Source organism: Centruroides vittatus, unplaced genomic scaffold (assembly GCF_030686945.1).
Source record: "Centruroides vittatus isolate TY-2023 unplaced genomic scaffold, ASM3068694v2 contig_914, whole genome shotgun sequence".
Classification (NCBI taxonomy): domain Eukaryota; kingdom Metazoa; phylum Arthropoda; class Arachnida; order Scorpiones; family Buthidae; genus Centruroides; species Centruroides vittatus.
The window spans coordinates 170259-182220 of record NW_027122603.1 but is presented as its reverse complement, the minus strand read 5'-3'; the positions used below and the strand labels follow the sequence as shown (position 1 = coordinate 182220).

At 32.6% G+C, this 11962-nt stretch overlaps 1 protein-coding gene across 1 annotated transcript in view; it reads left to right on the top strand.

The window, feature by feature from the left end:
• Positions 1-640: 640 nt before the first annotated feature.
• The window catches only part of LOC136984336 (interaptin-like), a 99494-nt gene continuing 88172 nt past the window's right edge, over positions 641-11962 (top strand). The window contains exon 1 of the mRNA XM_067281273.1: positions 641-781. The gene's annotated coding sequence lies outside the window, so the exon portion shown is untranslated. The remainder of the gene's footprint in view (positions 782-11962) is intronic.

The following is an 11962-nucleotide window of genomic DNA, read 5'->3' as shown; positions in this document are numbered from 1 at the left end:
GGTTCGAGAATTGGGAACATTCCCCATATAACACGGTGCTTTTATAGCATGGGTTCATTCTAACACAGTTCGGGAATTAGGTAAAACCCTCATACAACATTAAATGTATTAAAAACTGTTACCAGTTGATGATTCTCATGCTGAGATCATCATATAGGATGAATAATTGAATAATCTCTGGTAAAATATTTACTTCAAGTATTTTACCCATAAAAAAATCTACTATATAAAACTGAAAAACGATTCTATCACTGTATGCCAAAAATGGCCACTAGGGGCGCCTCTAGCAATTATTTAAATTAACAATATAAATTATTTTATATATATATTATATTTTTACAGTATATTATTATTTTTATTTGTAATTTTGTATGCCTCGATGCCTGCATCGGCCTTTTGTGAATCATAAATCCAATTTAAAGAAGGATTTAACAGCATGTTTTTTTAATTTTTGGAACCTAACCCCCCCTTTTTACACTAGTTCTTTGTTTTGTATAACAGGGATTCGCATAACACGGCAATTTTTTGGAACGTAACTCCCGTGTTATACGGGGTTACCTGTATATATACTTTATTAGATAAAATATGAATAAAATTCTCAAAAGTACAAATTTATTAATAGAGAAGTAATATAAAGAGGATTAATTTCAAATGGAAATATCAACAGTTTTGAAGTGGAACATTTAAATTATTGTTTGGTTTTATTTATTATGTAACACTCATCATCAAAACATATATCATAAAACTTTCTAATCAGTTTGAACTTCATTTCATCAATTAGGTAAGTCATTCTGTAATCAAAATTATTTGTTATTAAAAATAATGTAAAAGTAAGGTACAGTAATTTAATAGCAAATATCAAAAGATATTACACAAGTAACGATCTGTTATGCTGTTTTTGAATTATTTTAATATATTAATGATTAACAAAAATATATAAATTGTTTCCATATTTTGAAATATGGAAACAATTTGTTATATATATAAAGTAATTATTATGTTTAAAACTTTACAATCAGCACAAAACTTGAACTTGTCAAATTTAGTTTGTTTTTGCATTATTTTTTGTTTTTCTTTTTTATTGTTAATAAATTTACAAATTTGATAATGTTCAGCATATGCCATAAATTTATCTTGTAATTGTTTTTATGTAATGAATACAATACATGGCTATAGTATAGTAATTTTATAACTTTTTAAAATCATTGTTTATGATGATTATTTACTTAGTACTCAAATCCACCACAATTCTTTTTGTATGCTGTTTTGTTCCATTAAAGCATTGTTATAATGTTTTAAACATTTTAATTTTAGGATCTAATGAGATTTGTAATTGATTACATAGGTTTACTATCTCATTTTATTTCGGATTAATTGGTAGTCAGGTTCGTGTGATTGAATTTGATCTCACAAATCAGAAAACTCATTGAAATTCTGTGATGAATTTTTCTTTGATTGCTTGACTTCTTTCAGTTCCTCATTTCTTTTTATTAGTTGTCTACTGCATAAAGAAAATGCAATTTGTACACTATAATAGGAGTACTCAAAGACTAAGCATTCCTGCAAACATATTCCTTTGTGACTTCATTAAGTGTTCATTTTTAAGGCAATCAGAGTTTATAGTGTTTAATATCACAATCCATAATTTTAGTATAATAAATAAATAGAATTTTTTTCAGTATTTCAATGTTTGGAGAAATTAGGGTTGTTAGGGATAATCGGACTGAGAACAACTTAGAAGTTTCTTGTATTTTTTGCTATTTCAATTTAACTTATAAATTCAAACATCAAAGGAAAAACAAATACACTAACGTTTTTAGTTAATTAGATGTCATAACATAATTTTTCAATACCTAAAGTTTCTTATTATATCCTTTTTTAATTCTTGTACTTCCATTTCATTCTTACATTAATGCCCAATATCTGTGGCAATGACATTTAGTCATGCATTGAGTTTTATACCTGAAGATAATTGATTAGCCAAAAGCAATAGCACATTTATTTTTATTGTATTATTTCAAGTAAGCAGTTTATTTCTATTTATATTTAATGTGAAATATGTGATTATCATGCATATAATGTATATATTCATTATAGTAAACTAGAGCACTTGTTACCAGTTGGGTCACTTACTGCTAAAAATTTATAAAGAATATATGATACTGTATAATAATAATAGCATTTTATAGGTGTGTAACACATCAGCATATCTCATCTCATGGATTCCTCTCAAAATAAATTTTGGATCATCTCAGGTTTGACTTAGTCTCACAAGACAAGGTGTGAGCTGATGCTGTAACCTGTGGCATGAAGAGCCTTTTATTAAAATATATGCTAAGTGACACTATATGAATGCGTAGCATGCACATTGGGGGTAATGCTCATAGTCAGTTGTTATTACTTGTTCTTATATTATTTTTATATATGTTTTACACATATATCTTTATATTTTCATTTATTTATAACTTCCAAAGATCTGGCTATCAAAATTTGAAATATTTATTGTAGAATGTTTTAAAAATTTTTGTTCTATTCAAATGCAACTGACATATGATTTGTATTTATTCCCAAGGAAGGTTGGTTTGATACAGGTGAATATTGGTCAAACAGAAGTGCATAGAGGACAGCCATTCTATTTTGTATATACTGTATAAATAATAAATTTTAAATGAATCTAAGTTATAACCAAACTTATCATTATGTACTACTCTATCCACAACCCATTGGGTTACCTAGTATTCAGAAGTTAGAGAATGCAAGATAATACCAAAATTAACCCACCAGATGATTTAAGTGTAGTTATAAGACAGTAATTGATGACTTTAAAATGATATTAGCAGAAAACATGGCAATAACTCAATAATCCATTGCTCAATTTTAGCAAAACTTGTTTTGTTTCTATTCTCATTTGGGGTATAGGATTCTTAAAAACATGGTGGTATTTTGTGTTTCATTTTCTGTATTTAATTATAACAAACCAAATAATTTCAGACTTCTAGTAGTATATAGATAAATCACCAATATATGCGTATTTTATTTAAAATCTGTTCAATTTACAGAATAAACTTGATTTTAAACTTCATATATACATAACGTGACCAGACGTCCCGTTTTGAACGGGATTGTCCCTTTTTAGAGTTACGAGTCCCGGTGTCCCCGAAATGAACTCTGGGACGCAAAATTGTCCCGTTTTCTGAAACCGCGCGAAAATTTGAGTAGTCGAGCCGGCCAGACGGCCGTCGCGCCGGCGGCCGGATGCGATCGGTGTGCGAGAGCAAACCGCGTCGTCGGTTGACGCAACGATAGCGGAGAGTGGCGAAGACGTCATCGCTCGCGCTTTGTTGACTAATTGTTTGGCAGATTTTTCGTTCGCCCACTTCTCGATACTTGTTTTGTTGTTGTTTGATGCTCGTCTACCTAGTAAATAACTTAAACTTCTTTTGTTTTGGAATCATAAGTTAAAATGCCGAAACGCAAGTGTACGTTCAATGTTAACTTACAAGCAAAATATCCGTTTATCAAGCAAATAAATACTCCCTCAGATGTCAGATGTGAAAAGTGTCGTACAGAATTTAGCGTTTCCCATGGTGGTGCCAGTGATATTGAACAGCATTTAAAGTCTGAAAAACAAAAAATGCCGATCGTACCGCCGCTTCGAGTTCTTCGATGTTAACCTTTTTCAAGAAATCGGACGCACCAACTTTAAAGGATTTGGATATCGCCGCGGCAGAAGGCGTCTGGGCTTATCACACGATACAAGAAAACCACAGTTTTCGCTCTAATGATTGTGCGTCGAAATTAATTCAATCATGTTTTGATCCCAAATTTACATGCGCGCGTACGAAAGCAGACGCTATTGTAGTAAATGTTTTGACGCCTACAGCAATGAAAGAATTAAAAGATGATCTTGATAAGTCCAATTGTATTACAATACTAAACGACGCTTCAAACCACGGCAACAAGAAAATATACCCTATTCCAGTGCGCTTTTTTCAACCTTACGTAGGTGTGCAAGTAAAAATTTTAGATCTCCAAGACCAACCAGGTGAGACTTCTGACATCATTGTCGATTATTTAAACCAAGTGTTGACAGATAATAATTTGACAGCAAAAGTCGTGGCATTTTGCGGAGACAATGCCAACGTCAATTTCGGAGGTGCGGCTAGGCGAGGAACTAACAATGTGTTAACGAAATTGCAATCATCACTGGAAAAAGCCATTGATAGGTATTGGATGTGGAGCCCATGGAATTCACAATGCAATAAAATCTGCTGCAGACAGGTTACCCTTATATTACGAAAGCATTATTGTGAAGATATATTCATTTTTTTTATGTTTACACGATTTGAGTTGAAGCTCTAAAGGAGTTTTGCGCCGAAACTGAAACGGAATATCAACAAATGCTCGGCTATAGCAAAACTAGATGGCTTGCTCTTATGCCTGCCTTGGAAAGGGTTTTAAAAATGTATCAGCCATTAAAAAAACTACTTTTTGAGTATTGAAAAATGTCCCCTGTTACTAAAAAACTTTTTGAAGATCCCACATCCGAATTGTGGCTTTATTTTTTACACGCTCTGTCAGCAAGTTTTCATCAAGCTGAATTGAAACTGGAAGGTCAGACTGTATCGGCAATTGAAGCTGCAAAAGAAATCAATCAACTAAAAGACAATTTGACTCAGAAACAGACCAATCAGTTTCTTCCATTTATGGTCCGTCAATTAATAGTGAAATCGAAATATAATGTTACTGACATAGATGAAGAGTTTGTGAAATGGGCGGCTACAGAATTTTATCAAACAAGCCGTGAATATCTGGAGCAGTGGACTTGCTTTCTTACCAAAGAAATGGAGATATTTTATTGGGCAGATTTAGAAAAGGTCCCCGCATGGGAAGACGTTCAAAAATCTCTGGATGTATTAATTGAAAAGGAATATATTGACTGTAATAAAGATGCAGAAGTTTTTGACGAATTTTCGTTAATTTGTATACTACATTACATCGCAGAAAGTAACCGAATGGAATAATCTAAATGTTTCCACGGAAACTCGTTGGGTGGAAGTATTCAAACACTTTCAAGCCAACAATCTTCAGCATGAAAACTTTTCTATTTTAATTGAATATATTTTATGTTTGCCTGCTACAAATGCTCCAGTAGAAAGAGTATTTTCTATGATGAACAAATTGTGGCCATCTGAGAAGACCCAGTTACAAATTTCAGTTCTAAAGGCGATGTTGATAATTAAGGTGAATATAAAAAAAACGTGCCAAGAGTTTCATTCTTACTTAAAATCATCACCAGCTATATTAAAGCAAATTTGTTCCTCTGATAAATATAAATACAACTAAACGTTTCGGGTATATATATTTTTTAATTCGTAACTTTTAAGCTAACTGACTTTTTCTGAATAAATAACTTTAAAAAAGTGTTTTTTATTGACTACCTGTTAATTAACCTAAATAAACCAATGTCCCGTTTTGAGTCAAGAAATAAATGGTCACGTTATATATACATAGACAACTATGAAAGTTTCTGAATATGCACGTTTGCACACAAAAACATGGTTTTCGTGTGCATGTCTAATTGTATATAAACTACTATACAGTGGGTGATCGGTTATCGAACATAATCCGTTCCAAGATTTTGTTCGTTAACCGATTATCGATTTACCATAGGTTTTTATGTGAATTTGATTAATTAGTTCTGGAGACTTCAAAAAATAAAAAATATAAATAAACTTAGTAAGAAAGTATATATGTAATAATAAAAATACATATATACACAGTCTTGCATTTTTATTAGATGTTTTTTTTTCCGTTTGTGGGGGTTAAAGAATGTCCAATGTCAATTGCTTTTCTCTCTTCAGGATTTTTCGGAAGTAATTAATAGCATTGTAATTGTAGAGATCTCCAAGTCTATTAACCTCATTCTGATTTTGATGACCTTTGTTCTGACATCCCACTTCCTCAAAAGATCTTTAATTGGTTGAGACTAGGGTTTCTTATTTTCCGGTCTTTTGCTTGTCCCGGGATGAAAGTGAACTGTCTTCCGAAATCCCGGAATAGAATTAATTATTTTTAAGATATACAAAATATTTTGAAATCAAATGATATAATTATATTTCATTTTTTAAAATAATTAATACGTTTGCAACCTCCAAAATCATATTAATAATGCTGTGTAAGATATATATTAAAAATTACCTATTCACTAATAGAACTTTATTAAAGTTTACTGGAAACTACATACAACGACAACAACAAAAAAATGCTTTGAATTGAGTTGAAAATTTAAAAAAAAAAAAAAATGTACTTCAAAGGTAATTTTCGTTATTTAAATAAAACATAATACAAAATACTATTGTAAATTTTTATAAGAGGATTTTAAAAAGCAAAGATGGCTAATAGGGGCAGGATTAACTATATACAGGGTTCCTACTCAAATTTTTGTTTTAAATTCCATGACATTCCCTGACCAACTTTGTACAAATTCTCGGACAGTACAGCACATTGACAAAATAAAACAGCATACGACTTACTATGCAAATATGCTATTGCTTCTTTGACCTTTTAGTCAGTTATTTTTTCTAATTAACAGTTACATAATTTATATAATTGCTGAATAATTAAAATCGAATATAAAATGTTTTATTAAATTAATCCACAACCATAAATCTATGTGGCTTTGAAAAAAAATAAAAAGCAATTATTTATTGATCCATGTAAAAAGTATATATTTATTGAATTTATCTCTTAAGAAATTTCCTGGACTTTATAAAATACTAGCAAGTAGGTCCAGCATTGCTCCGGCAAAAGTAACGATAGCGAAGATTAAGATTATTACGTTATAGTCAACGTTACCCGTTTTCACAGAATGCAACAATTGTGTCCTCCTGTTTCCAGACTAATTAGAGAATTTTTAGATGGGTCTAAAAATATGTTTGATTTCCCGCAAAAACGAAAAAAAACTGCGTATGCGTCTTGCACGTCGCTTTTTATTAACACTTCCATTGTTACTTAACATTCCATTGTTGGTCGAAGTGTTAATCCTTAATCATATCCCTCTCCCCATGGGGAGGAATTTCAAAAAATCCTTTCTTAGGTACGTCACGAGAACGAACACTGTGTACCAAATTTCAACTTTCAACCCCTAACCGTTTGGGCTCTGCGCTGATTATTATTATTGTTGTTATCAACTCGTCTCGATTATATATATAGATTAGTAAGATCAGAAATTGTTTTTATAACAAAATCACATAACAGATGGCGCCACACACGATCCTATTTATTATATCGTAGTTAAAAACACACAAGTTATTCTCTAAATAAAATCTCAACAGCCGAGAAAGTTGCGCAACTCGTTGCCGGCTTTTTTGACTATAAAAAGAAAATTAAATCGTTCGTTTCGAGCAGTAGGCACATCACTTTTCTCCATTTCAGTACAAGAACAACTACAGGTAACCCCGTATAACACGGTACTTCTATAGCACGGATTCGCTCTAACACGGTTCGAGAATTGGGAACATCCCCCGTATAACACGGTGCTTTTATAGCACGGGTTCATTCTAACACGGTTGGGAATTAAATAAAACTCTCGTACAACATGAAATGTAATAAAAACTGTTACTAGTTGATGATACTCATGCTGAGATCATCATATAGGATGAATCCTCTGGTAAAATAAGTATTTTACCCATGAAAAAATCTACTATATAAAGATGAAAAACCGGATTCTATTAATGTACGCCAAAAATGGCCACTAGGGACGCCCCTAGCAAGTATTTAAATTAATTTAAATTAACAATACACCTATCCCTCGATTTACACGGAAGATAAGTTCCTGAGAAAAACGTGTAAATCGAATTTGTATCTTTTTGAATGTAAAACCGTGTAAATCAAAAAGTATGCAAAAAACGCATAATTTTGTTGTTTATTAATTATAAATTTTTTTCAATTTTTTAAAGGTACACAAATCAAACAAAAATATTGAAAGGCAAAAAAATATATTCTTTTATTAATTAAATACAAAGTACAAAGGAACAAAAAATAAAATATGAAAGATTCATAAAAATGTAATGTAATTGTGTAATGTAATGTAATGTAAAAAATGTAATTAAAAATAATGTAATCGTTTGTTACTTATGAATATGAAAAATTAAAATTTTCTGGATTAAAACTATGTGCAATGGATGACACTTCATGCGTATGGGGGAGTACCCTATATCGGTTTATCGGTTACTATTTGACGGATTGAAATAAAACTGTCACCTAGTATCCTAAATATCAACTATGACATATAATTAAGGTGGATTGGAATATAGATGTAGATTAGAGTTAAAAATTGTTCCTTTTGATCATAGCCAGTTTATTTTCTACATTTATTTTTTAAACCGTGTAAAAGCGAAAACGTGTAAAAGAAGTACCGTGTAAAACGAGAGATAGGTGTATAAATTATTTTATATTTTTACAGTATAATAATCAGTATATTGTTATTTTTATTTGTAATTTTATATTTGCGTTTCGACTTGTGAATAATAAATTTGATTTAAAGAAGGATTTAACAGCATGTTTTTTAATTCTTGGAACCTAACCCCCATTTCGCGCTAGTTATTCGTTTCGTATAACATGGATTCGCATAACACGGCAATTTTTTGGAACGTAACTCCCGTGTTATACGGGGGTTACCTGTATAATATTTTGATTCCTGGGTGTAGAATACGTACACTATATTTTCTTTGGGGCAAGTAAATTCATAAAATTCGCTTATTTAATATATAAGTCACTTTGATTAACGTTTACGTAACTAAACTATAACGCGCATATTTCATATAACCAACGTCTGATGACGTCAGATAACCGCTTTTAAAATGGCGTTGGATAAACGAAATTTAGTAAAAATTGCACTGTCGGTCAATCGGAGAATACTGGACGAACGCGAGGAAGAATTTGTTCTAGTTTTGGGGTGGCGAGGTAAAGATGACGTTCGATTATAGAAAATCTTGCTTCTAACCCCTTGTGGAGAATGGAAACGGAAGGCGGAGGATGGTAGGGAGTCTCTCGATTTCAATCCGTCGTCATTCGAGGGATAGAAACGTAAAAAATGCAGATACAGTAAGACCCCGCTTAACGCGGGAGATGCGTTCCTAGACAACAAAGCGCTAAGCGAAACAGCGTTAAACGAGACCATTTTAATATAAAGTAAATAGGGATGGAGGAACACGCGACCAAAAAATAAGCAATTTTACGTTATTTTTATATAAATTTTTGCATAATAATATATGTTAAATAACACATAAATATATGCGCACAGATATGTAAAGTTAATTTTTTTGTGACGAAGGTCCTGGATCTTCTGAAATTCTTGTTTTTTGCGATGAAGTCGTGTAGTTTCATTAGTCGCTTTCTTTTTCTTTCCTTAAGCAAATGTCGGCAGCAGAAGATCGCATCCAAAATGCCTCGTTTTGCTTTGGCACTCCTATCAAAATCTGGATCATTCGCTACAATTTGATCAACGATTTCGGTTATCGTTACCAACCTTTTACTAAGGAAAACTGTAGAGAAATTTTTTGGGTTCTTCGTCTTCAGAATCTCTATTTTCTAGTTTCATGTAAGTTCTTGAAGGTCGTCGTTGGTAAGGCTCTTACCAGAAACCTGCAGTACCTCCCCAATTTCCTGATCGTCTACATCTCCTGTATCATACGGACGGACGACAGTGGAAATTTATAGGTCTTAACTTTTTTTCAAATTGTAGCCCAATTTAAATAAGCAAAGAGATGCGCACCAACGTTGTTAATTTAAATAAATTTTTATATACACATATTCATATACTAAATAAGAAAAATTTCATTTTAGTTTGCAGCTTCTATTTCATGGCGGAGCAGAAAGGCGCCTATTATCAACGGGAGGTTTGATTTGAATAAAATTAAAATTAATATATATAAAATATTTTAATGGGTTTTTTACCCCCTGTTAACTACATGAAACTATCGATAGTACGCTCTCATGGGTTGCCTTGGATTTTCAATTTACTCGCGATCAGCATTGATAGGGGCGGTCAAATATGTGTAGCACGCAGGCGGCTAACAGTCCAAAACATGTCCTGGTGGCGTCGACAAGAAAAAGAATCCTACTTGCAGGTCAACATCCGCCTCCCACATATTGTAGTATTTTCCATTATCAGAAATTGCTTCAACAACAGCTACCGTGAGAAACTAAATCCATTCCACATTAAATAAATGTTCTAAAAACTGAAACACGAGAAATAATTTCCTCAGGCTACAAAGTATTAATTAATCATAGCATTTATCTTGGTTCCAAGGGTGATCAACAGGTCCTACAGTATTTCTATTTTCATATAAAATTTCAAAATATGTCTGCAAAGACTTCAACTAAGTATGAGTTTATTAAACATTAACCCTAAGTCATCTGGTCAAAAATATGTTTTTTCCGAAATTCGTTGAAATTTTATTTTAAAAATTAGTTTATTTTTTTATTCAAAATTTATTACTTTAAATAAATAAATTATTAATTCTTGCTGTATTCATTAACGACCCAAACCTTTCTTCTGTTTTGATCCGCAGGGAATCGAAACATTTGGTAACTTTTCCATCACTGTTCGCGCACAATTTGGAGCTGAACAACACGGCATTTTGTTAATTTTCTATGGTATGCTGAACACACGATGCTACACTAGCAACCTGCCATCTTGAATTATGGCGTCAAAAGGACCTATATGGCTGCACACGTGGCGGAAGCGTATGGGTATGAGTAATCTACCGCCTTAGTAAGTACCACAGGACAACGTCATAACAGTGATTTTTAAACATCGTTGGTTATTTACGTCACATTTTCTAAACGCCTTGGTAACTACCGACAGTTACCGGTAACACTGGCTACAATTTCTAATCGCGCCCTTAATGAGATCACTGACGATACTGCAACGTAAGTGCGATCACCTATCCGAAATCGATAAAATGTTTGTTCTATAACTAATATTCCCGCAAAATAAGTAGCTTATACTTTTCGTCAAAACATAAAACGAATATAACCAAAATTTCATCTGAATTGGACAAAAGTTGCAGCAGTTATAAGAAATTCGCGTTCACACCATGGCTTTTATATTACAGGTACTCCTCACTTTACGACCGAGTTCCGTTCTGACGACTACGTCGTTAAGCGAATTGGTCGATAAGCGAGGCGCATGCGCCGGAATATAGGATCGTTGTAAAATTATACAAATTATGCAACAAACTTCAAATTTATTCATAAAAAGACTATTATAGTACGCTATTAGCCTATTATAGTACTATAAGACTATTATAATACGCTATTAGCCTATTATAGTACTATAAGACTATTATAGTACGCTATTAGCCTATTATAGTACTATAAGACTATTATAGTACGCTATTAGCCTATTGTAGTACTATAAGACTATTATAGTACGCTATTAGCCTATTATAGTACGCTTAGTGCGCATGTCACCATCCGCCACTGACCGACACTCAAGCCGAGAAAGGGGATTCCCCGAATTGCAGGTCGAAACTCGATTGGTCGTACGTGCGAGTGGTCGTTAAGCAGATAGGTCGTAAAGTGAGGAGTACCTGTAGTAATGTTCTGTGACTGCTTATTGCAGGGCAATTCTTTCTGGTCTTGTCTTTGAGGGTACACTGAAGAAGTTTAATGAAAATTTTTCTTGATGCATTGGTTTTAAATAGTTATTTTAGCGAAGTGAAAGTTGTCCTGTTACATCAAAACTCACTAAGCCATTGAACATCAAAACGTTTACGTGTGCAGGGCTCGTAGCGACTCGCTACTTTTCTCATTAATTTTGAGTTCTGACATGTTATATACAGTACTGTCTTTTGGATATATTTATCACGTGTTTACGAGGTTTGTGGCAAAATAGATGGATAATCATTAATGACGTATCTTGGAAGAGTTTATCATGGCACCACCTATTCAC